The sequence below is a fragment of the Pseudophryne corroboree genome, chromosome 10 (assembly GCF_028390025.1).
Source record: "Pseudophryne corroboree isolate aPseCor3 chromosome 10, aPseCor3.hap2, whole genome shotgun sequence".
Taxonomy (NCBI): domain Eukaryota; kingdom Metazoa; phylum Chordata; class Amphibia; order Anura; family Myobatrachidae; genus Pseudophryne; species Pseudophryne corroboree.
The window spans coordinates 332,655,981-332,682,206 of record NC_086453.1 but is presented as its reverse complement, the minus strand read 5'-3'; the positions used below and the strand labels follow the sequence as shown (position 1 = coordinate 332,682,206).

Genomic DNA, 26,226 nt, shown 5'->3' with positions numbered 1-26,226 from the left:
ATGCGCAATTCTGACCTGATCACAGTGCAGTGAAAAAAAACTAGTCTGCGATCAGGTCTGAATGACCCCCTAAAATCCTTGATATAACACTTCATATGAAAGTAGTTGCAACTAATATAAATGGTATTGAAGGCAACACAAACTTGTATAACATTTATGTAAGCAGCTGGCTATAACAAGAACAGCACTAATATTGCTACATTGGGGGTAATTCCAAGTTGATCGCAGCAGGAAATTTTTTAGCAGTTGGGCAAAACCATGTGCACTGCAGGGGAGGCAGATATAACATTTGCAGAGAGAGTTAGATTTGGGTGGGTTATTTTGTTTCTGTGCAGGGTAAATACTGGCTGCTTTATTTCTACACTGCAATTTAGATTGCAGATTGAACTCACCACACCCAAATCTATCTCTCTCTGCACATGTTATATCTGCCTCCCCTGCAGTGCACATGGTTTTGCCCAACTGCTAACAAAGTTCCTGCTGCGATCAACTCAGAATTACCCCCATTGTAATATACGATTTTGTAGCATCAATAAGCTGAAGGACAGCTTCGTAACCTAATATGACACATGAGAGCTGTCATTATTGATACAGGCTGTGTGGAATCAAATATACTGTTACAAACTTGTTAACTATTTATGTGAGTGGATAGCTAGGATATAATTAATGCTAAAATTAACCACATTGGGCCTAAGTCTGAGTTGATCGCAACAGCAAATTTGTTAGCAGTTGGACAAAACCATGTGCACTGGAAGGACAGATATAACATGTGCAGAGAGAGTTAGATTTGTGTGGGGTGTATTCAAACTGAAATCTAAATTGCAGTGTAAAAATAAAGCAGACAGTATTTACCCTGCACAGAAACAATATAACACACCCAAATCTAACTCTCTCTGCAAATGTTACATATGTTATATCTGCCCCCCCCCCCAGCAGTGCCAGGGCCGTCTTTTCGTATGGGCTCAATGGGCTCTTGCCCATGGGCCCCATGAGTTTAAGGGCCCTAGGCTTATAGCTGAGGATCCCCTCTTTCCAGGGGTACCAGATTTTTGAAAATCGGCCCTGGGGAGCCGGAGATATCCGACTTGAAACCAGTGGTCCCCATCCAAGCCTGTTAATTGCTCTTCCCAGCCAGATATCTCAGGTTCTGTCTGACTTTGAGTTTTTCTGATGGTATAATCCAAAAGTTGTGACTCTCCCCTTTCAGTGAACACTGGCAGCTTGTCTCTACAATGTCCAGAACCAGAGATATCAGCCTTCAAGCAGATGGTCCCTGCTCCAGCTCCACACGCCTAATATGCAGTTTTTGATTTTCGTTGGTGAATTTCTCTGGCTACTGAACTCTGAACCCCAAGTCCCCAGAACTATCTGAAAAGTGGGACTCTCTAGTTTTTTTTATCCCATTTAAAGCTAAGAAATATATTTTCAGGAACTTGAGATATCTGCAGTCAAGCAAGCTGCCCTCCCACCAGAAAATAATAAATATTAAGCCCACTCTACTATCCACCCCTTCTCTACGTATTAAACACCCCCTACCACCCTGGAAGTCATCTACCAGGGCCCCTTCATTCAGTCCAATGCCCCTTCTACAGTTTAGCCCCATCTGTGCAGTAAAGGCGAAATTAGCAGAAATTACTGCTCCAGGTCCTACATGCTGAGCAGAAGATAGAACACCCCCTACCTCCCGCTGGACATCAAAGCTGCTGCTGATGGCAACCCCTACCTCTGAAGGATTGGTAGGGGGCCCAGCGCATTGCTGTGCCCAGGGGCCTACACTACTGTTAAGACGGCCCTGAGCAGTGCACATGGTTTTGCCCAATTGCTAACAAACTTGCTGCTGCAATCAACTCAGAATAACCCCCATTGTAACAAAATGCTCCCAGGTTATTTATAAACTGAAGTGTAGGTCTACTATAGAAGAGGATCCTGAAACAACAAGTGTAGGATTATTTCCCCATATAAGCAACAATTATTTTTCAATTAACATTATGAGTGCACTATGATAATTATGTAGTAAACCACCATCATATAATTGTAGTGAATATATATCCAATCAGTGGCTGGAGCATAACATTTGGCGGGAATTGTATGTGGAATAAAATATTGTTAAAAACAGGAATAAGCATAACCTAGTTTTTAAATACGTAGCATAATTATTGTTGCCTTGTCTGACTACAATACGGAGCAACCAGGGCCGATGCAAGGTTTCTCGGCAACCTAGGCGATTCTTCAGCGCACTCCCCCCGCCCCCCTTCAATAGCCAGCCCCTCAGGTGGAAATTTGCGGAGGCGGCGTCTTATAAATTCTACAGCAACTTCCTGATAAATGTGAGTCTGTGCAGAACAAAAGAATATTTTCTTCACATAGAAGTTGACGGCAGATAAGAGCATTATGGTCTATCCAGTCTGCTCTTATGGTTAGAGACTAGAGTATTCAGGATAGGTTAGGGGTTAGGGTTAGTTACTGGATTGGGATAGGATATTAGGGTGAGGGTATTAGGATTATTTTAGCAGTTTTAGCTAGAGTATTAGGGTTAATATGGGGGATGGGTTTAGGGTATTAGGAATAGGATATTATTGTTGGTTTATCAGTTTGGGTTAAGGTACTGGGGTTAGGTGTTATGATTAGGGAGACATTGATAGATACTGTATACTCCTTTACTAATTGGCGCCACTCCACGCATTTAAAAAAAAAATGCAGAAATAGCTTACAATGTTTTCAGATGCTTTAATATTGCATCTATTCCCCCAAGGTGCAATATTAAAGAATCTGAAATGTTGAAAAGCTATATCTGCGTGTGTGTAGAATGTTTGGAATTCACAATTCCAGGGAGGGCACCTAGGTACTGTACATGCAAAAGTGGAGTGCCTGTCTTTTCTGCTTTATTTTATATATATATATATATATATATATATATATATATATATATATATATATATGGACAGAAGAAGAAACACTGCGGCACTTGGCGGCTTGATAGTGACAAATATATTTCAGTATGCAATCATTCCAACATTTCGGGGCTCAGCCGCCTCTTTGTCAAGGTGCATGAACACAATAGAAAATTTACACTCACCTAAATACCCTAGGAGCAGCTCGCCATTGTGCCCCGTGCTGCCCGAGTCCCGGCGTGTCCGGTCCAGCCCCCAGCGCCTTCCAATCACGTCATCAGGAGCGCCGCGTCAGGTTACCATGATAACCAGGCCGCCCGTCCCGTCCCCTGAGCGTGCTGGAATAGAAAAAAGTGCATAAGGTTTTAGAGATTTACAGCACCCACATCCCACTAATATGCTGTAGATAACCCACACATCTAATCAAGTGGTGGGTAGTATAGCAGCATAATATAGAAATATAGAAAAGATCAGCCTCTCATAGGCGGTAGGCAGGGAGTAAAAATAGGACAGGTGTGCACATCACCATTTGACATAAGGAGCCCCGGTTACAGTGTATTTGTAATGCCTATACAATAAATAAAATATTCCACAAATATGTGGAATGACAAAATGTGCAGGCCAGTAAAAACCAACAGTGATAAACGTCACAGGTCAGTAATAGAAATAGAAAACATATTGCATAATTATGATAATCGACTAAAACAACATCATGGAATCTCTTTGAAATAAAGTGTCTACAGTGTCAATACATGTGAAAGAACACCTTCTCACAGAGTGCCTGGTGCATAAAATCTACTGGGTTCACCCATAATGAGTGACAAGTCAATAGTGTGTGTGGTCAAAGTGTGGAGCTACCAAAATGCAGAATGGGAGTCCTTAAAATACCCACCCATGCTAAAAAAAATTAAATATTAAAAAAAACCGTGATAATGATGAAAATAAATGATACTAGAGTGCAGCATGCTATATACCAGCTGTGTATTCTGCTAAGCTTACCAAAAGTGCAACGTACCTATGATCTTAAAGTGCTAAGTTAAAAGTGCCTGTGCCAAAGTAAGAGATTCTCTATCTGTACGTAACCTATTATAGTATAAACTATATACAATGTACTTTAAATACCGCCTGTTAGTCCACTGTAATGTTCACTGTATTGTTATCAGGGGTGACCTCTCCTAGTCATGGCTGTTTTACGGTACCATGGCTGTGTGCTCGACACTGTCCCCGTGTATAGGAACACTACCTCAAATACAACAATATCCCCCCGGTTAAAAGACATTCCACGGCATGATTTCATTGAGGCCTTGAGGGTTAATAGTGTCCAGTTCATATATCCACTTTGCTTCCAGACGCAATAATTTTACTTCCCGGTTGCCACCTCTAATGCTTTTCGGGAAATGGTCAATGATGAATTGTTTGAGGTCCACCATGGCATGGCCTTTTTCAGCAAAGTGTTTGGCCTACTGGTTGGTCTGCACCTTTCCCTGCCAGGGTCTGCTTAATGGCTGACCTATGCAAGGCCATTCTCTCCCTAAGGGATCTGCTCGTCTTTCCCATGTAGTATACCTTACAGGGGCATGTTATCACATCCACGATATGGGTCAACGTGCATGTGAGGACCTGCCTTAGGGGGTACATGCGATCACTGTGCGGGTGTTTGTACCGTGTTCCTGTGATCATATGAGCACAAGTGGTGCATTTTAAACATTTGTAGCATCCCCGGGGTCTGCTCATAAAACTGGTTGAAGCCATTTGTTTGGATTGAAAACCTGTGATGTGTGCATGATGTGCTGTTTGTGGCCTATTTTTTATATCTGCCATCCTGTCTGCCACTATAATGCCACTCCTAAATGGGCCAGGTGTTTGTGCCGCACACTCATGTCACTTAGCTTAGTCATACAGCTACTTCATTGCACCTCATTTACTTCTTTCAATGATGTGCTGTTTGGGGCCTAGTTTTTTTAAGTGCCATCCTGTCTGCAACTACCGTGCCACTCCTAGATGGGCCAGGTGTTTGTGCCGCACACTTGTGTTGCTTAGCTTAGTCATACAGGTATCTCATTCCACCTCTTTTACTTCTTTGCATGATGTGCTGTTTGGGGCCTTTTTTTTAAATCTGCCATCCTGTCTGACACTGCCGTGCCACTCCTAGATGGGCCAGGTGTTTGTGCCGCACACTCGGTTCAATCTTTTGGCCTAAAAACAATATTGTGAGGTGTTCATAATAGACTGGAAATGAGTGGAAATTATTGTTATTGAGGTTAACAGTACCGTAGGATCACAATTACCCACCAAATTCTGTGATTTTAGCTGTTTTTCCCCAAAAAATTAATCCAGATCCAAAACCAAAACACGAAAGGGTGGTTTTGGCAAAACTAATCCAGATCCAAAACATTAGCATGAAACCAGAACCAAAACCAAAACACAAAACACGAAAAAAGTGCCTGTCGCTCATCTCTAATTTCTATATGTTTTGTGATCTGCTATGTCTTGTGTCATATCCCCTGTACCAACCCAGCCATGAAAATGGGTCAGAACTGCGCCTGCGCATGGGTGGCACTGTGCTGGTCCGTCATTGCCTGGCAACGGCTATCGCCAGGCAGCAACGAGGAAACAGAAGAAAGCGTTCGCAGGAGCAAATGCAAGAAGAATGACAGGACGAAGGCGGACCTGTGCGGCAACTCATCATTTTCTAAGGAGTGTACGGAAAAACACAGGCATGGTCGGCCGTTGAAGAGGAGGGTTCCTGACGTCAGGTCATTGCCGGATCATCGCAGTGGGTGAATAACTCCAGAGCTTTGCAGAGACTGCACAAATTTTTTGTTTGTGCAGCTCTCTGCACAACCGATTGCAGCCCTGCACAGTCCTAATCCCCTCCCCTGTAGGTGGCGATTACCTGGTGGCAGCAGTGCTAAAAATAGCCTGCGTGCGATCAAGTAGGAATGACCCCCATGATTCGTTATAATATACCTACGTTTTCTTCTACTGTCATTGACTGATTCTATGCGGATAAAACTTCTGTACATCATTTATGCTTCAATAAAGCAAAAAGTGTTTTAAAAAATAAAAAAAATTTGGGATGGTGAATTTGACATCAAACCTTAATGGATAGCAATAGAAAAGGAATAACCATAAACACAGAAACATCTGGAAATGCTGCTCAAATAAGTTTTTAGAGTCCTCATTCAACACTTTAACAGGAGGTGCTTACCTGTAACATTGCATTTGAACTTTGCTATCTCTGTAATCTTTTCCTGCAGGTCACATTAAGGGAAACCGTTTGATTGACATCAGTAATGGAGCCTTCATTCATCATCTCTATTCAGCGAGTCACTATTTCAAACAGATCTGTGTGCTAAAGTGCGCTGAGAAATGCATCATGGAACTGAACCGATGGATTAACAAATGTACAGGAGAGTTTGATTGGTCACACATATTTGAATATTTTACAGGCCTTAAAGGAAACAGGTAACGTATCTACCCAATCATCTATCAGGAGTAACCTCAGTGTTAGTACACACTAAACTTTTCCAAATGCTCCACACACAAAATACCCCCAGTTGTACAGTACATGCCAGGGTCTGCTGTTATATGTAGTTCAGCATGCTTAGCTAATATTACTAAACCCTCTACTGTTTTAGGCCAGGATGTATCAAGCATTGCATATTGGATGAAGTGCAGGTCCTGTGTATGGCTTGCAATGTTACAACAGCCTCTGCCTGATTGACAGGCAGAGGCTTTCGGGGGTGGAGATGGCCAGCATCTCCGGAAATGGGGGGATGTCGCCCGCGTTTTCCAGGAGTGACCAGGCCAAGGTCTGCATCTCAGATGTATATTTATTGGCCTCACAAGGCCCGCTGTGATGGGGATGTAGCTGGATACATCTGTACAGCATCATTCATTGTCTGCTTGTACTATAGTTTGTGACATCTCCAACAAGCAGACATTATATTGCAACGTGTTGGACTACAAACGGTCTCATATTACCACTCGAAGATGGTATCCGGACTCCAGGTCGACAGCACAAAGGTCGACACACTTTAGGTCGACGCCAATTGGTCGACACACCTTAGGTCGACATGGACAAAAGGTCGACATGGTCAAAAGGTCGACAGGAACAAGGTCGACATGGAAAAAGGTCGACATGAGTTTTTCACAATTTTTTTCTTTTTTTGAACCTTTTCATACTTAACGATCCACGTGGACTACGATTGGAACGGTAAAGTGTGCCGAGCGAAGCAGTAGCGGAGCGAAGGCACCATGCCCGAAGCATGGCGAGCGAAGCGAGCCATGCGAGGGGACGCGGTGCACTAATTGGGGTTCCCGGTCACTCTACGAAGAAAACAACACCAAAAAAACATAAACTCATGTCGACCTTTTTCCATGCCGACCTTGTTCCTGTCGACCTTTTGACCATGTCGACCTTTTGTCCATGTCGACCTAAGGTGTGTCGACCAATTGGCGTCGACCTAAAGTGTGTCGACCTTTGTGCTGTCGATCCTTAGTCCCAGACCCCTCGAAGATTATATTTGAATGCAGCGTATCAGACCCATGTGGTGATTTAATAAACACTGATCTAGGAAACATTTATATGGGTGATGGTACAATATCTACACCATGTGTGTTGGAATTGTGGACTTGATTGTAAGATTATAAGGACACAACCATAAATCCACATTATCCCATCTGAAGCAGCAAACAATAACTATTATTTACTGTATGTCTTTTAATTAAGAAAATACCAGAATATAGGCGGGATGTAGTAAAGTCCGAGAACGCTGGAGGAGCGGGATGGTGGCCGATGTAATATTTTTTTTAAAGGGGCAATCACTTATAAGGTATGGTTTTGCCTTGTAAGTGATGGCCCCTTTAAAGAAAAGTCAGAGATCGGTCGGCATCCCGCACCTACAGCCATCTTAGACTCAATTTCATCCCATTGCCTATGTATTTATATTTGGAACCATTTGCAGGTACTGTAGTTTGATCATAGCACCAACCTGCAAGAGTGGAACACCATATGAGTCCTATAAGACTGGAAACATATTATTGCCATACAGTGCCCATACTTTCTGGCACATTGGAGAACAGTGAGTCACTCAGAATACATTAACCCACTACTAGAAGTACAGGTGTACACTCCACCTAGGTCTTTAAAAAGTTGTTACTCCTAAGTATGACATTAAATACATCTGTTGAAGGTCCCCTCTGTATAGAGAATTAAGAACTTTCCTGCCAGGATTTATGGGACTAATTTATTGATGAGAGAAAAGGATCCAGTACAACCAATCCTTTATTAGGTTTATTAACCAAATATATAAAACACAGAACAGTGTTAACATTTGATGTAAGATTGACACCCAGGTTACACTGAGGGGCAGATGTATTAAAAATACAACAGTGTAAATTCCTGGCGCAAAGTTGTCAGCCCAATCTAGATCCTCAACAGATCTGTCCAAATAACAGATCAAAAATGACAATCAATAGAAAAAAAGTAAAAGGATAGATCAAAGGCGATAACACAATCATAAAATTTGATATACGTCACATGTTCTGTTGGCCCTTCGGGCAATCACTGTCTCAAAAGTCTCATAATATCCAGATGTCAAACATGAAAAAAAGAGATAATACAATCTATGGGTAATATTGCTTAAAACACTGATAAAAATAGCCTTTGAGTGTCCAGAAAAGGAGGCCTAAAGTGCCAAAGCCCAATTTGATAGTAGATAAGGATAGTATCTCGCCACCGCTCTGCAGGTATTATTGGACGTACCAAAACTCACATCAAGATAAGTAGGGACAGGTATATAAAGGTATCTTTTAATACTGTATCCACCGTATTATAAGGCAGGAAAGGAGCTATTTCAAAAAACGTACCCCACTCACTTTTGGAGGGGGATTGTTCCCACGTATAAAGGTATCTTTCAAGTCAGGATAACATCCACGATAATCCAAAACGTTTTTATTAAAAGTTCATAAAAACAGCAATAAGATGTTTTTCTATGTAGTTTCCACTTTCTGGTTTGTACAAAAACATGCAGGTCAGAAGTAATGGACAAAAAGTGGCATAATCCGGTTTTATGCCAGTACTGTCATGTTAGACATACTCCAAAAGGGTATTCCATAGAGAAAACAAGATGAACAAAAAGTGATAGAAAATCACTACCTGGATATTATGAGACATTTGAGACAGTGATTGCCAGAAGGGACAATAGAACATGTGACGTATATCAAATTTTATGATTGTGTTATCGCCTTTGATCTATCCTTTTACTTTTTTTCTATTGATTGGCAGATGTATTAAGCCTGGAGAAGACATAAAGAAGTGATAAAGCAGTGATAAGTGCAAGGTGATAACGCATCAGCCAATCAGCTCCAATATGTAAATTAACAGATAGAAGGTGATTGGCTGGTGCATTATCACCTTGCACTTGTCACCGCTTTATCGCTTCTTTATGCCTTCTCCAGGCTTAAGACATCTGCCCCTAAATGTCTTGAACAAAAATAATTTATTGGGTTAAATTCTGATAATGAATTGTATCATGCACAACACAGTGCAAGCTTTTATCACAAGTTCTTACTTTTTGCACATTTTTCAACCTATCTGCTTTTAATATTTCACAGGACAAATATTTTCTCTTTTGTACTTCTGGGTCTTATGGAAATGCACCTCCTGATTCTGTTGGATCCAGTGGCGACTTCAGAGGTGGGGCTGCAGTGTAGTCCAAAATTCAAATTAGGGAGCCACACTAACTGCCACCCCAAACGCTGCCAAACATCGCTGACCAGGACTCACTGGCAATTGGTGTTGCTCCCCTATTTGAATTCTGAATTGCGCTGCAGCCCTAACTATGGCGCTGCCACTGATTGGATCCCTCTCAGTGACCAATGCGAAAAAGAAGCCCATAGGCTTCTATTAGGCAGTGCCATATATAGATAGTGTTGCCTACTGGGTAGAAGCTAAATCCATAAGGATTCTTCTTTGCTCTCCTGAAGTACAGTAGGAAAAAAATGTAAACTCCTTAGAGAGAGAAATTAATTTGATCATCATGACATCTAGACATGAATTAAACAAAAGGAGCCTTATATACCCAACCAGGCTACAGTACGAGAAAATCATTATTTTGGCTGTTTATTGACCTCTTGTGGTCAATAAATGAACATCCCTGTACTAATATGTCAGATTGATTAACGTGCTGGCTTCTACTTTTGCATGTAGGATGCAGCATTCTTCATTAGTGAGAACCAGAATATGAAGAAAGGATAGAATCTTCAAAGAACTGTTTCCCTGTTTGTTTTAGTATTTCATAATATCATAAATACTCTGTTGGTTTAAATAATATGTCTGAAACTTATAGCATCAGAAAAGTATTTTCAAGGGTCCTCCATCCCCATGGCACAAGAAGATCCCAGAAGTGCCTCTTCATGAGCATTAAATCTCTGTTACAGCCCATAAGCCTTAAAAGCAACCTTAGATTCCTCTGTGAATAGATTCCTCTGTGAATGCATTCCATGGCCTTGGTTGCAGCTTCAAAGTACTGGAAAATCATTCCACTTCCATCCCAAATTTACATCTTCTGATCTCACCATAGGGACCTTCTTCATGCTTGAAATATGCCAACTCCCAGCCTTGGTAATACTATTGACAATAAAGAAATGTCTCAGGGTACTGTTCTCATAGTGTACAATTTTTTGAGACACACTTTGTTGTGATCTACTGTGTATGCTGAGACCTACTATCCTTTCCATTGTCTACTTTTGAGCAGTTACTTCTCTTTACCAAAGAAACATCATAAAGTTTGAACTGTGAATGGTAAGAGTGAGTTCAGGAAAAGATCTGAATTTTACCCCATTAAGTCCAAAGGGTCAAGTGTAGATAGTTTCTACAAAACTACTTTGGATGATTTCAAGAACCTATGTTCAAAAACATCTGCTTCACATAAAACCAGCAATCTCAATAAATGGGAGAAACAGGCAGTGCGAAGACTAACTAAGGATAGTTCAATTGTGATTAAGCAAGCAAGCAGATAAGGGGGGGGACTCATCATACAAGATAGATCTGACTATATCAACGAAGCAAAGAGGCAGCTTCAGAATTGTGATTTCTATAGGGTTTTAGTTAGGGACCCCACTTCTGACTTTCTTTAAGAGCTTCATCATCTTTTAGATGAGGCCTTGTGTAATGATCTGATCTCCAAGGAGGAATTTAGGTTTCTGTATAATGCACATCCAACAGTCCCCATTTATTACCACCTCCCTAAAATCCACAAATCACTCACTTCACCACCTGGGCGTCCTATAATTTCTGGTGTAGGTTCCCTCACCTCTAACCTTTCACATTATGTTGATATTTTTTTACAGCCACGAGTATCCATGCTTAAGTCACATGTTAAGGATACAACACATTTTTTTAATTTAATTAAAGACATCGAGTGGAGAGACTCTTATGGGTTCCTTACGCTAGATGTACAAAGTCTATACACTAATATTCCGCACGATTTAGATGTTAATGTAATAGCAAAGAGGCTTGCTGAGGATGGTGACCTTAGTGAGATACACCAACAAGTCTTTGTGGATTCCCTCAGATTTATATTACATCACAATTATTTTTTATTTTTGGACATTTTTTATTTGCAGGTGATGGGAACGGCCATGGGAACCAGGTTCGTGCCCAGTTATGCCAACCTCTACATGGGCGAGGTCGAAGACCAGCTCGTGTGGGGTAGCGGCTTTGGCGCGAACCTGGTTCTCTATGGCCGTTATATTGATGATTTATTTATTATTTGGGATGGGGATGACACATCAGTTTTATAATTTGTCACACACTTGAACTTTAATTCTTTTAATTTATACTTTACTCACACGTTTCACCCACGTAAGATGAACTTTCTGGATATCTCCTTGGAGGTCAGGGATAACAAAATTTTCACTACCAATTTTATGAAGGAGGTGGGAACAGATGCATATTTGCATTTCAAAAGTAGTCACTATACACCATGGAAGAAGAGCATCCCGAAGAGTCAGTTGTTAAGACTCAGAAGGAATTGCTCAGATCTTGCCTCCTTTGACGATCAAGCTAAAACTATGTGCAATGCTTTTCGTAATAGAGGATATCCTTTACCACTTATAAATTCAGCTGTAGAGGAAGTCAGAAATAAAGAAAGAGAGACTCTGCTATCACCAAAAATAAATAAAGGAATGGATATACTGAAAAGGGAGGAAGTAGCGTTTATCTCGACTTTTAATAATTGTCACTCTGAAATTAGGGAAATTGTCTCAAAAAATTACAGTATCCTTAAACAAGACCCACAACTTTGTTCAGTACTAACCCCTAAACCGAGATTAATTTTCCGCAAGAATAAATCTCTCAGAAACTTATTAGCACCTAGTCATTTGAAGCCTGTGAAAGTGTCCAGAAGTGAGGGAGAAACTGGTAGTGACTGGTTAAAAGATCATCAAGATAAAATCAAGGGGTGCTATAGATGTGGGGAAAATAAATGTATAACATGCAATCATATACAAAATCGGATAAAGAGAATTAATTCAGAGAAGACAGAGAGATCACTAGAAATAAAGAGTTTCATCAATTGTGACACATCATATGTCATTTACATGCTAGCGTGTGGATGTGACAAAAAATATGTAGGACGTACCACCAGAACTCTGAGAGTAAGATTCCTTGAACATAGGAGGAATATCATTAAACGTATCCAGACACATTGTGTCTCAAAACACTATGCTGAGGCCCATAACGGGGATCCTAAATGTCTGAAACTGATAGGTCTTGAATCTGTAGCCCAAACTATTCGTAAGGGAAACAGATTTAGAAGACTATGTAGGCAGGAAGTTTTCTGGATGTACCAGATGAACAGTATTTACCCAGAGGGTCTAAACGAGTCGGTAGAATTAAACACTGTGATCTGATTCACGACTGGTCAGGATTGGACATTAGATTTATCCAGATGTAGATAGAGATGTGGTTGGAGCCGGATATATGTTTGTATTGAGTTCTCCCTGCAAACTCCCTGAGACAGCTATATAATATTAGGGAGATACATGGCATAATGACTATGTGTCTCACAATTATTTGAAAAATTACTAGGGATATTATTAGATCATGATTACCATCAGCCCTAGTGGACTACCTATTATATAAAGGTTTTTTGTATCCTTGTCTATTCCACCTTTCCTTCCCTCCCTACCTTTTTTTTCTGATCAGTACCATTTCCCATATGTGAAAAGGGTGGTTTGATTAGGGGATATGTAATTTTGTAATGTTTGTGAAAATAATTATAGTTCATATGAACATATACAGAATATTAACGTTTCTTAATTGCCCCATTTATCTTTTCAATGGGGTTATGGCATCTTGGATAAACTTACTAAGAATACAGTGAATTAGAAATAATTTAACAACCAGATCTTACAGAAGGTCGAGAGAATGCGAACATCTAGAATGGGACTATTTGAATAAAGGGCTGCAGTATAAGTCCAGCGATGCTGCCATTGGCCGTGGGTTCCTATGATAACGGGAGTACACCGTAATGCCATGAGCTTCACGCTCAGTAGCGCCCCTGCGTCACATGTCCATGTGATCAATGTGGTCACGTGATCGGAGAGACGCGAGACTGAGGGTGAAGTCACTGTTCTGTTGCTAAGCAGCGGAACGAGTATGCGTTCCACTGAATGGAGAAATCATCTGACTTCTGATCACGGAAGTGATAGACTGACCGTCCGGGATAATAGAAACAGTCTGTGATTGTATATTTTCTTATGTTTTTGACTCCTCCAGAAGTAAAAGAAGAATAGTATCTATATGTGTATGCCTCTTTTTACTCATTTTTTGAATTGGTTGCCATAAATGGAGACATTTCAATGTAGTCACATGTCCCCCTTAACCTGGAAGCAGTTTAAGTGTTTATATATTCTGAACGAAGAAAAAATGTTTTTTTAAGCTAGAATTCATTGTAAAAGGTTATTTTAATAACTGAGTCTGTCTTAGGATTTTATATTAGTTTGCTAATTAGTTAAGGATAAGTGTTTTGTGTATTATTTGCATTGATTAGAAGGATTGAGTGAACAGCTGATGATTTGATACCAATCACTAAGGGTATAAATACCCAGATAGTTTACTTGCCCAAACCACCTTTGAAAAAGCTGCAGTGCCTGCAGCGAAACGCGTCAGTAGGCTTGCTTGGCCACTATCCATTGGAATTATTGCTGCCTTTGTGTGCCCGGACCAGGACTGGATCCTAAACCTTGCAGAGAAATCGAGGTGAACAAATCCATCTGGAGTACCATCAATCTTCTCCACGTCAGGAGGATACCGCATTGCAGTGAGGACCCCTAAAAAACCTTGCTTGGGTTTGAGTATATCAAAGAGACACTCTCAAGGGCTACACCTCCAGCGGCTTAATGTGGTAATAACCTATGTGGGACTGCATCTTTGGTCCGCCTCCAGTCTTTTCACCCAATTCTCTACCAGTCCACTTTAAATAGGAACGGACTACACTAGATAGGCAGCTATTCGATTAATTGTGTATATTGAACTAGTGGCCATGTTATGGTTTTTAATGTGTTTTAACAATATGTCTAATTAAATTGTGATCAGTTTTTGTCACTCAATCCTTCTTATTCATTAATTAATTAATCCGGTAGAGCTGCTATTGTGTTTGTATATATGTATGTATTTTTGGGTTTGACTACCCCAATTTTTTTTAGCAGCAGCATTGGAAACGCAACATCCATTAGCGCCTGATTCCTCTTTACCACTTGGTAAAAAAATTCCTTGATAAAGTTTGAACTGTACCTGACATTAGTCTAGTTCTTCTAATGTTTCAGATAAAAACAACTGAAATGCCAGCCAAATGCTAGTGCTTCATATCTAACTGATCTTTCTGCCATCTTGCAATCTGTATTGTCACTGTGTTCATCCAGCTTACCTTCTTTCCTTTCCATCTCCTTGAACATTCCCCTATTGCCATCTGATGTGACCATGCCAGGCAAGTGGTTAAAAAAGTCAGAGATCGGCCGGCATCTGTTAGTCCGTCTTGAGGACTGAGGATGGGAATGCCTGGCCTCAGGGCTGGCACCAGGTATGTTTGACTGGAGTGACCTCACAGGGCAACAGGTTTTTAAGGACATGCAGCATTTTTAAATTTGAAGCTGACCACCAGCTAATCATAGCTCATGGACCGGCAGCAGCAGCTCCTGATTGGCTGCCAGATTGCAAGCTTTGATTGGCTCACAAATCAGAGTAACATTTGAGATGACCCCCATCGGAGGCATACTGAGGGGCAGGAGAGGAAATACACCAAAGCCCTGTAAAATATACCATAGTCCTGTGCAGTGTAAGGTAACATATGTCTAAGGTATAATTAAACTGCACAATCTGGAACCTGATCCCTGGAAGAGTTGGCAAGGCCCTAGGTAGTGAGGCCCACCATGGGTTTCCCATGTACCCCTGTGGGCCAGTCCAACTATGAGTACAATTTGGCAATATAACTAACAACACATTTCTCTATTGAAAATTCATTGGTTTACAGTAGTTTAGTCTAAAATGATGTGTTCTTGTAAAAATGGAATGAGCACCATGTACACTTTGCAGGTGCTGTGGTCTATCCTTAATTTTGGCCAGTTATTGCACTTAATCTCAGAAATAAAATATAAAAACAATTCCCTGATGAATTCCTACACCATATAAGACACTTGCATTTGAATATATAGCCATATGCTTCTATATCTTCCATATGCCACTCAGACACTACACTCACCCTAAAATTTCCCGACATGTCCTAAAATCACCATTGGGCACAAATGCCTCCACATGCCAATCATAATTGTACATGCCACTAAATTCTCCCACTAACCCACAAGTGTCACAAATGCTCAGAAATCCCAAATGTCCTCCTTGTACTGTATGAAAGAGGTTAAGGTATGAAGATATCTGATGCTCTGATCATGTTCAGTCTAAATCTCTGCTTTATAATTTATATCTATCTGTAGAGATGTGCTGTTCAGTTCTTCAGAAATCCAAATCCAGATAACTTTTGTGAATCTGAACCAAAACCAGGTCTGGATCTCCCAAGGAGATCTGATCTGAATCAAGTCTCAGTTTGGATCTTCCCGCAGTTTGGAATTCGGATTTAAAATCCAAATTTCTGGTTTTGGATTGCAAACATTATATGATTGTAACCTTTTTTTTTTATTAATTTTTATTAATAATTAGAAATGTTTTAATCATTTTTTAACCAAACCAAAAACAGAATCCAAACCAAAACAGTTGAGGGTGGTTTTGCCAAAAACAAAACATGATAAATAACAATGAAACCCAAAACACAGAGAAAAAGTCTGAGCAATAGAAAAAGTTGTAAGAAGCTTAGTGTAACAGAAAACAGTACCCAATGGCCGCTACTGCTATATAAAATGCACACAGAAGATGAAAGGTTTATCTCATTGAAAGTAGAGAATAAAACCCAATCACCACCACCTTCAAGGAGATGTAGTTGGCATCCCGACGTTTGTGATGCCGGAATCCCAAAACCAATGAGAATCCTGATTTAAGAATAGAGGGTTAAGTTTAGACTGTGGGAGGAGGTTAGGTTTAGACACTAGGGCAGTGGTTCTCAAACTCGGTCCTCAGGACCCCACACGGTTCACGTTTTCCATGTCACCCAGCAACTGCACTGTGTTATCACCAACTGTCACATTTTAAAAATCTACAGGTGACCTGCAAAACATGGACTGTGTGGGGTCCTGAGGACTGAGTTTGAGAACCTGTGCACTAGGGTAAGGTTTAGGGATAGGCTGCAGGAGAGGAGGGTTAGGACTAGACTGTGGGAGTAGGTTAGGGATAGGCACTAAGTGGAGGGTTAGGGCTAGGCTGCAGGAATGGAGAATTAGGGTTAGGGGGAGCATAAAAGGTGGGTTAGCTTATCTTCCAAAAAGTGTCAGGATTTGGGGATTCTGCCCATCTGGATGCCGCTGTATTCTGATCATCAGCTTCCTGACTGTCAGGATCCCGTACCCAACTCACTTCAAGGAACCCTCACAGAAAACAGATATTGCCTCCCTAAATTTTACCTTCTTACCCACTGAATATCCATAAAACATCCCATGGCACAAAACAATATATTATTTGTCATGTGGATGCATTCTGTAGCTAGTAACACATCCAAATTAACATTATTGTTATTGTATATTTCAGTGACCTGCTTCAGTGTGATGATATAACGTTGAAGACAGCAATTGCAGACATCAAGAAATGTGACTTTGAAAAAGAAAATCTGACAGACCCGGAGGTGCTACCACCAGCAGACTGTGTGATAACTGCGTGGCTGCTGGAACTCATCAGCAAAGACCAAGATGATTATAGAAAGAATTTCAGGAAAATTGTGAAGCTACTGAAACCTAAAGGAAACCTGATAATACTTGGGCTTCTAAATACAACTTATATGATGGTTGGGCAGGACAAGTTACATATGTTCAAATATGATGAGAACTTTGTCAGACAAGTTCTAACTGAAGAAGGGTTTATTATTGATCACTGGGCATCCCAGAAAAGATCTCCAGTGAGTGATCTTATTAACTTTGATGCAGTTTTATTCATTGCAACTCACAGAGAGAATTAAAGGGGTCATTCTGAGTTGATTGCTCGCTAGCAGTTTTTAACAGCCGTGCAAACGCAATGCCGCCTCCCTCTGGCAGTGTATTTTAGCTTAGCAGAAGTGCGAATGAAAGTATCGCAGAGCAGCTACAAAATAATTTTGTGCAGTTTCAGAGTAGCTTCAGACCTACTCAGCGCTTGTGATCACTTCAGACTGTTCAGTTCCTGTTTTGACATCATGAACACGCCCTGCATTCGCCCAGCCATGCCTGCATTTTTCCTGGCACGCCTGCATTTTTCCGAACAGTCCCTGAAAACGGTCAGTTGACACCCAGAAACGCCCTCTGTCTGTCAATCACTCTGCGGGCAGCAGTGCAACTGAAAAGCTTTGCTAGTCCTTGTGCAAAACTACATTGTTCATTTTAATAGTACGACGCGCGTGCGCATTGTGGCACATACGCATGCGCAAAAGTGCCGTTCTTTTGCCTGATCGCTGCACAGCGAACGAAAGCAGCTAGCGATCAACTCGGAATGACCCCCTAAGTGCGTAGTTATGAGTTGCATGCTGTGTTGATGTTGGATTTGTGCAACTGAGCAATTTATTTTACTTAGCTTGCATCTAAATAGCACACATGCATCTTGTTTGTGTGTATACAGGGCCGCAGTAGTGATTTTAAGAAGCACACTTGCAGAAGCATATAGAAGATGTAATAGGTGTTCTTGGACAGGGACAGGGTGTTTATTCAGATGGTCAGAGATGGACTGTCTTATGTGCATGTTATGTGAGTGTCACAGCTATGTCTTTGAAGTGGTTGCATACACAGATGCTTAACCTCTCACATAGGAGGCCATACTCAGATGGAAAATCTACACCTGCTATAGGGCTGGGGAAAGCCCCAAAGGTGCGACTGATGATGGTGTGTAACAAGACACCAAGCTGTGTTACTGCTTATGGACACTGAATGTCTGTCCATACACATTTAGATGCATGCCTGCTCATCAAGAGAAAAGCTTTTATTAGCAATAGCAATTATTCGCAGACAACTATGGCAAAAGAAGCATCTGCTGCAATGTGCAACTCGGAGCTGACCGTCTTTATGTTAAGACCTGAACAACATATAAAGTAATTAACCAGTTTTTACAGTTTACTGTATGATTAAAAAGCTTCAGATGAATTTATGATATGTGTGTAGTTCTGTCAGTCCAGAGCTGTAACTAGGCATTTTGCTGCCCGGTGCACAGTAGTTCAACCTTATTCACATTGCATCGCACAGTAGTATTCATTATTCAAATTATGCCACACAAAAGTACCCCTTATGCACATTATGCTAAATAGTAGAGCCCTTATTCATGATATGCAACACAGTAGTAGTGCCTCTATACCCATAATGCCACACAGTAGTAGTGCCCTTAAAATACACAATGCCACACTGTAATGTCCAATACATGATATGCCTCACTTTAGTAGTGCCCTTATACAAATTATGCCACACATTAGTAGTGACCTTATACACTATGCCACGCATTAGTTGTGTCCTTATTCACACTATGCCACACATTAATAGTGCCCTTATACACATTATGCCACACATTAGTAGTGCCCTTATACACTATGCCACACATTAGTATTGTCCTTATACGCTATATGCCATACATCAGTTATGTCCTTATATGTATTATGACACATTAGTAGTGCCCTTATACACATTATCCCACTCATTAGTAGTGACACTTAACATTGTGATATGTGGTAGTAGTGCCCTTACACACTATGCCACACTTTAGAAGTGCCCTTAAGCCACACATTTTCTACCCTCCCAGTTCTTGACTGGACAGGGATACATGACTGCTTTGCTGTGACTCCTGTAACCAGCTGTCTGTGTGTCTGGCTGTCTCTGTTTCTACTCTCTGGTGCCTTTGGTTCCCAACACTTACAGAACTGCTCCTCAGCACAGGGCGCTGTGGGCCTGGAATGCAGTGAGCTGGCCTGGGGAATGAAGAGCTCAGCACAAAGGAAAGGCAGGCAGCAGTGCAGCACTGCCTGCTGTATTGTATATTACTAGCGGTGCATCTGGCTGAGAAGACGCTGGGAGCACCGCTACTATTATACATGGCAGAGGGTGCTAGACAATAGGCACATACAGATCACAGTAATAATATTTTATTATCCCATTATTATTTTTATTTTACATAAAGATAAGGATAGGTTGAGAGCAGATGTCACGGGGAAATAGATGGATAGTTGGGACTTTTTGTGGATTATTTTAAGGTAACCTTATAAAAATTTTAATTGAAAAAAGTGTCAAATGATAACTTTTATCCACCTACTGTAAGTACTGTAGATCCCTGATTCTTCCAGCCAACATACATTTACAGCAAGATCACACCTTGGTAGGTAGCTGGAAATACAGACTATTCCATGAGAACTGGGACTTTCAAGGGAGTTGTCAGGAATCGACTCACCAAGCTGACATCTGTCCGCCGCTGCGGACTCCGTCCTGGGTCCCTGCGTTCATCTGTCATCCGCGTCTCTGCCATCAGACGCCATCCTGGGCCTGGGAGCGCTCCTGTGATAGCGGGCGTGTAGCACGCCGCGTTCCCGCTAGGCCGCGGCATGGGCGCCGCCATGACAGCCTCCAGCTGTCAGCATACGGCGGCCAATCCGGTGCTTGGCCGCACCCACTTTTCCTCACTCCACCAATGACTGTTTAACAAGGGGTATATATGAAGCTGCAGGATCAGTCTGCAGGCATCCTGAACTTTGTGTCACTCCTGCGACTCATGTGTAAGGATCTGGTTCCTGTTTCCTCCGTGTACCTGGATACCTACCTGCTGTTCGGTGTTCCTGGCTTTCTACCTGAGACTCTGTACTCCTGGTTACTTCTCACAGCTCCGTGGAACTACAAGCCCCAGCAATACCTGCTTCCATCTACAGGCTTCACACTCACCACCATCTCTGTGTGCTTCAGCCTAGCAGTAGAGACTGACTCCAGGTGTGTTCCATCTCTCCACCTGTGATACAGCTTGCTTGCTGCCAGTGCCTCATTACCTGCACTGTGAGTCAGACTCCTGCTTCTGCTACCAGGTTTGCCATACAACACCATCTCTGCTGGTTCCATGTTTTAATCTGCTCTGGTTCCCATACCAGAATATTCTCTGTCAAGTTATCACTCATCTGTTATCATTACTACCGGTTATCATTTCATCAGTCACCATTCATTCTGTTACCATAGACTTTCAGCTGCCACGCTGTACAATTGACATTTGCATTTCCTACTGTTATTTTCTGCTGCCGTTTTGTGAACCATCTGTTTAATAAATATCATTGCGCTCATGCGCAGAAACATAATCCAGCCTCCTCGTTTTCTCCCATCCACCTCCACTGACCCACTAGCGCCCCCTCCGGGGACACAGACAAAACCAAGTCTGACAGGAGTATGCTATTAACTTTATGTTGGCTGATAATTTACCACAATTCTGTATGTCAGCCACCAGTATTTTTACTGTCACGTTATGTTTCAACAAAAATCAGCTCTAACTCTTCTACATGGTCTGTAGGATGCCTTCTGACAGTCTGGGCCTTCCCTGACTGGCTGCTGACATTGAACAGGGTAGTAATACCCTTGTCACAAAGCGGCCACTATTGGAAAAAAGGAAGTGGTGTAAGGGGTTGGCGCTGAAAACCAAGAAAAATGTACTTCAATATACTCAGAATTCAAAATGTATGGTAGAATCTATATGAAGAGGAGATGTTTATACATATAAAACCTTGTTTCACAATAAATACCCAATAATAATAACACACAAGTCTAGGAAAATGTAACATAATGAGTACGGTCGCAGATGGAATATAGGCATGCTCAGTGCGTAAAGTGGTCTTGAAGAGGTGGTGGAAAGCACCCCCCCTCCCCACCACCACCACCCCAGCCCTAAAGGCATTGAGTGCACCGTAGGCGAGCACCACAAACAATGGGCATGTTCTTAAAACATAAAGGGGCATGGTCACCCAACATGACCACAGCAGTAGCATCCCTTATACAATGCCCTCAGTAGTAGTGCCCCTTATGCAATGCCCACTGTAGTGGTAGTGCCCACAGTTGTAGTTCCCCTTATGTAAAGCCCAAATTATTGGTGCCCCTTATACAGTGCTCCCAGTAGTAGTGCCCTTATGTCCCCAGGAGTGATGCCCTTTATTAAGTGCCCCCTATGCAATACCCTCATTAGTATTGCCCCCAGTAGATATACCCCCAGTGGTACTGCCCTGTGTAGTATAGCCCCTAGTAGTAATGCCCCTATAGTTATGTCCCCCATAGTTATGCCCCCTGTAGAGATGCCCCCTGTAGTTATGCCCCCTGTAGTTATGTCCCAGAACAGATGCTCACAGTTCAGATGCCCCTAGTACAGATGCCCCAGTACAGAATCAGATACCCTCAGTACAGCAGCCCCCTGTAGCATTGCCCCATATTGAGTTGTCCTCAGTACAGATGCCATCAGTAGAGTTGCCCCAGTACAGTTGCCCCATTACAGATGCTTCTATAGTTATGTCCCCAGTAATGATGCCCCCAGTAGAAGCTGCCCCCAGTAGAAGTTGTCCCCTACAGTTATGCCCATGTAGTTATGCCCCAGTATAGATGCCCCCAGTAGAAACTGCCCCCTAGTATAGGCTGCCCCCAGTACAGTTGTCCCCTGTAGCAATGTTTCTGTAGTTATGCCCCAGTATATATGCACCCAGTACAGACGCCCCCAGTAGAAGCTGTCCCAATATAGTTACCCCCCAGTAGAAGCTGCCCCCAGTACAGTTACCTGCAGTAGTTGTGTCCCAGTATAGATGCACCCAGTAGAAGCTGGTCCCAGTTTAAGCTGCCCCAGTAGAGTTGTCCCCTGTTGTTATGCCCCCAGTAGTTATTCCCCAGTAAAGATGCCCCCAGTAGAAGCTGCCCCAAGTAGAAGTTGCCCCTAGTATAGATTCACCCAGTAGAATATGCCCCCAGCAGAAGATGCCCCCTAGTAGTGCACTTCACACACACACAAAAACAAAACACAATACTCACCAGCCCTGCTCCTGCTTCCGGACCACTGACCTCTGCCTGGCCACCCACTACTTGGATCTATGGGAGAGACATCATGATGTCTCTCCCATAGTGCCGCACAGCCACACACAGCTGGAAGCCGGATCTCAGGAGTGAGCTCAAGCTGCCACTGAGGGGAAGGTGCCGGCGCCCGCTGGTAACAGAACGCTATTTGGCTACGGGCTCACATTCTGGGTTAGGTGAGCTGGAGTAGGTGGAACTGCATTCCGTCTCTTATTGGAACTGACGAAATGCAGTTCCACCCCATTCCGGCTAACTTTAACATCTGTGCATGCTGCATATCGGTTTAATTAACAAAAGCTGCATATGTGCCCTATAAAAGTCACATAAAAAGACGCTCAGCGTTACCAAGTCACACCATGGCTTGACGTGACTAGAAGAGCTGTTTGATGTGCAGGGAAGCTAGATGTCTGTACATACATATTTGAAAAGATATGGATAAGCCACCAGGCCTCAGCAAGGCTTCTCTGATACTGGTGGTCCCTAATGCTACATGATATTGTAAATACACCAACTCTGAGCCATAAAATTTCTTATTGTTATGCCACATGATAAAAACACATACAAAAATATATCTAAATTGAGAGCCAACACACCTGGAATCTCCCCATGATCATCCAAATGGCACCAGCATGCCCTCCAAATGCTGGTCCCATCTCTGCCTCTCAGAACAGCAAAATAAAAGCTTCACAATCAATTTAGTAATATCAGGTGCAAGAAAGTGAGGGGTTATTCTAAACAAAAAAATATAAATACAAAGTTTCCCCTGGCACACCAAGAAGCATCAGCTATAAGACCTGAACACTACATGATAATAGATAATGCAGTACAGTAAGTCTCCTAGGACTCCTGGTCCCCTGTGGCAGAAGTGGTTCCCAGTTTCCTGAGCTCCAGCCTCTGATACAATGACCTGCATTTGATTTTTGAGCTCCAGCCTCTGCAGGGGCATAAGTTCATCCTAATCGCCAGGAGGCAAGTTGGAGTTTGGTTCCACTCTACCCCTTTAAAAAAAGGGAAAACAGACATCGTGTGTGTGTGTGTGTGTGTGTGTGTGTGTGTGTGTGAGTGTGTGTATGTGTGTAAATATATATATATATATATATATATATATATATATATATATATATATATATATATATACATTTACACAGACAAGTCACATTATTATGAACACCTCCCACATTTGACATTGGCAGGGCGTAGTCCATGGAATACGTCACATGTGGTGCACTGGATTGGTGGGTATATAAAGTGTGCTATAGGCCGTCTGCACATGTATCACTTGTTGCTGTCATGATTACAAAGGGCCAATTTATCCGAGTTGCAAAAAGGGCTGATTATCGGCTTTTGGGCCAAAGGTGGCAGTATATCTGACACAGTGCAGTTTGTGATCTGTCTGCGTGCTGCTGTGGTGAAGGTGTATCGTGACAGGACAAATAGCACCATTGCAAATAACCGATGTGAAAACTGTGGGGCACCATGTGCATTAATGTGAGAGGTGAGCGTCGGCTACGAAGGTGCGTGAGGGCCAATCGACATGCTGCAGTGAAGCAGCTCACCATCAAAATGAACCTGGGGGCTAGCAGATGTATGTCTAAAATTACAGTTCAGCCCGTCTAGCTGCTGTCCGTGCTGCACACGGCACTTACTCTGGCTATTAGCTGGTGGTCATAATAACATGACTCGACCCTGTATACACATATATAAACAAAATACCGACAAGATTAAAATCCCAACAAGGTCAAAATACCGACATGGTCAAAATACCGACATTTAAAATACTGTCAAGGTCAAAATACCGACATTTAAATTGTCGACAGGTCAAAAAGTCTGCATGCGTTTTTCATGATTTATTTGTTGAAACCAACTTGTTCATCCTTTACCATCCCAGAGGACCTTGAGGGGGAATATAATAGTGTGCTGAGTGCAGCAAGGCACCATGCCCAAAGCATGGTGAGTGGTACACTAATACGGTGTCCATGTCAACCTATGTCAACATACGTAGCAAAAAACAATGAAAAATTTGTGTCAACTTCCTGGTCTGCCAGTATTTTTTTACCCTTTTTAAATGTCGGTATTTTGACCTTGTCGTTATTTTAAATGTTGGGATTTTGACCTTGTCGGGATTTTGACCTTGTCGGGAATTTGACTGTCGGTCAATTGTTGTCGGGATTTCGATTGTAGGTATTTCATACTGATCTCGTCTCCATTGCCTCTGGGAGATACGCAACTTGTAATAACACCCACTCTGGGCCGTATAATTTCTTATTGTTATACTAGTAATATCAGGTCCAATAAAGTGAGGGGCTATTCTAAATAAGAAATATAAATAGAATAGTTTCACTGTAAAAGACAATTTTTCCCAGTTTTAACACAATGGCTATCAGCATGACACCCAGCACCTTCACGTGCTGGGGATAGCCTCGGGTCTCACCCCTGGCCCCTGAGTACCTGGAGGGGAGACCCCTTTATTAGGGGGATTCCACTCCCCTAGAAAACCCTGGCCAGTTTGACTAGTTGGGGGAGGGGGGGGGGAGGTATTGCCTTGGCCGCAGAGATTGATATAAATGTGTCTCCTGTCTGTGGCATTATCTTATTGACTAGTGGAGCCTGGTGCTGGATTAAAATATATGGGGTAAATCTGTGTCCTTTCACCCCCATATTTTAAAAACCAATACCGGCTCAAGTAGCCCAGGGCTGGTTATGTTTAGGAGTGGGGCCCCACACAGTTTTTAATTTTTTTTAACTGTATCAATATTTAGCACAACGAAGCCCTCCACGGATCTAATTGATCTGGCCAGGCTTCATCCCTTCATGTTTAGTAGTGTTTTACTAAACTCCCCTGTACCATAAAAAACTGCTCAGGAGCTTAGTAAATTTCCAAATTTGTTTTAAAAAAGTTGCAGAAGAAAATGTCCGATGTCAGCCGAGATTGAAACTGGCTGAAACCTGAATCTTAGTAAATTTACCCCTTAGTATGACAGTTGGCTCGGAAAACACCTAGTAAATACAGTAGTAGTAAATGGGTGAGGTGAAAGGGATAATACATTTCCAGTCTTTTGTAGCTTTTTAAAAACTGCTGCTAATTTATCATCCCTCATATCTACTATGGGCCTGATTCAAAGATGTACTGTATGCTAATGCCAAGCTTCAACTTTACACACAAAGGCTTTATGAATTTATGCAAAATGTCACATCTGCCAGGTTTTGTGTTGAGACACAAACTGGCGGCATCTCTGAGCTGCAGCTTAGGTACAAAGGCATAATCATTGACTGTCTATGGCTGCACAATATGACTGCTGGAAGTAAGATGCCAGAGCCATTGTAACTGCAAATGGGATTGCAGTTGAAAGCTGTAACACACTATCAAAACCTATATACTATATAATGAGGTTTGGAAAGCATAATGCATTCCACATCACTTCCCAATTGATGGTTCACTATCTTCTACAAATGTGTCATGTAAATGAGCAATTTCAAATATTATAAATGCTGTTATATTTGCTGAATATTGAGTTTCATTTGCCTATGAATAAACTGATATTATCAGGGAAATGCATTAAGTTCTTTTAAACATTGGGGTATACCTTGGAAATATATGGAACACTCATTTTATGTACAGTACATTAATCCAACACAATGG

At 41.9% G+C, this 26,226-nt stretch overlaps 1 long non-coding RNA gene across 4 annotated transcripts in view; it reads right to left on the bottom strand.

The window, feature by feature from the left end:
• Nucleotides 1-26,226, bottom strand: part of LOC134965600 (uncharacterized) — a 101,157-nt gene that overhangs the window by 20,016 nt on the left and 54,915 nt on the right. For 3 of the 4 annotated variants that reach the window (XR_010188457.1, XR_010188458.1, XR_010188460.1), the window contains one exon: nucleotides 9,730-10,527. This is a non-coding gene — a long non-coding RNA (uncharacterized LOC134965600). Of the gene's footprint in view, nucleotides 1-3,076; nucleotides 3,230-9,729; nucleotides 10,528-26,226 lie in introns of those variants that run through there. The other variant, XR_010188459.1, reaches the window with a different exon arrangement.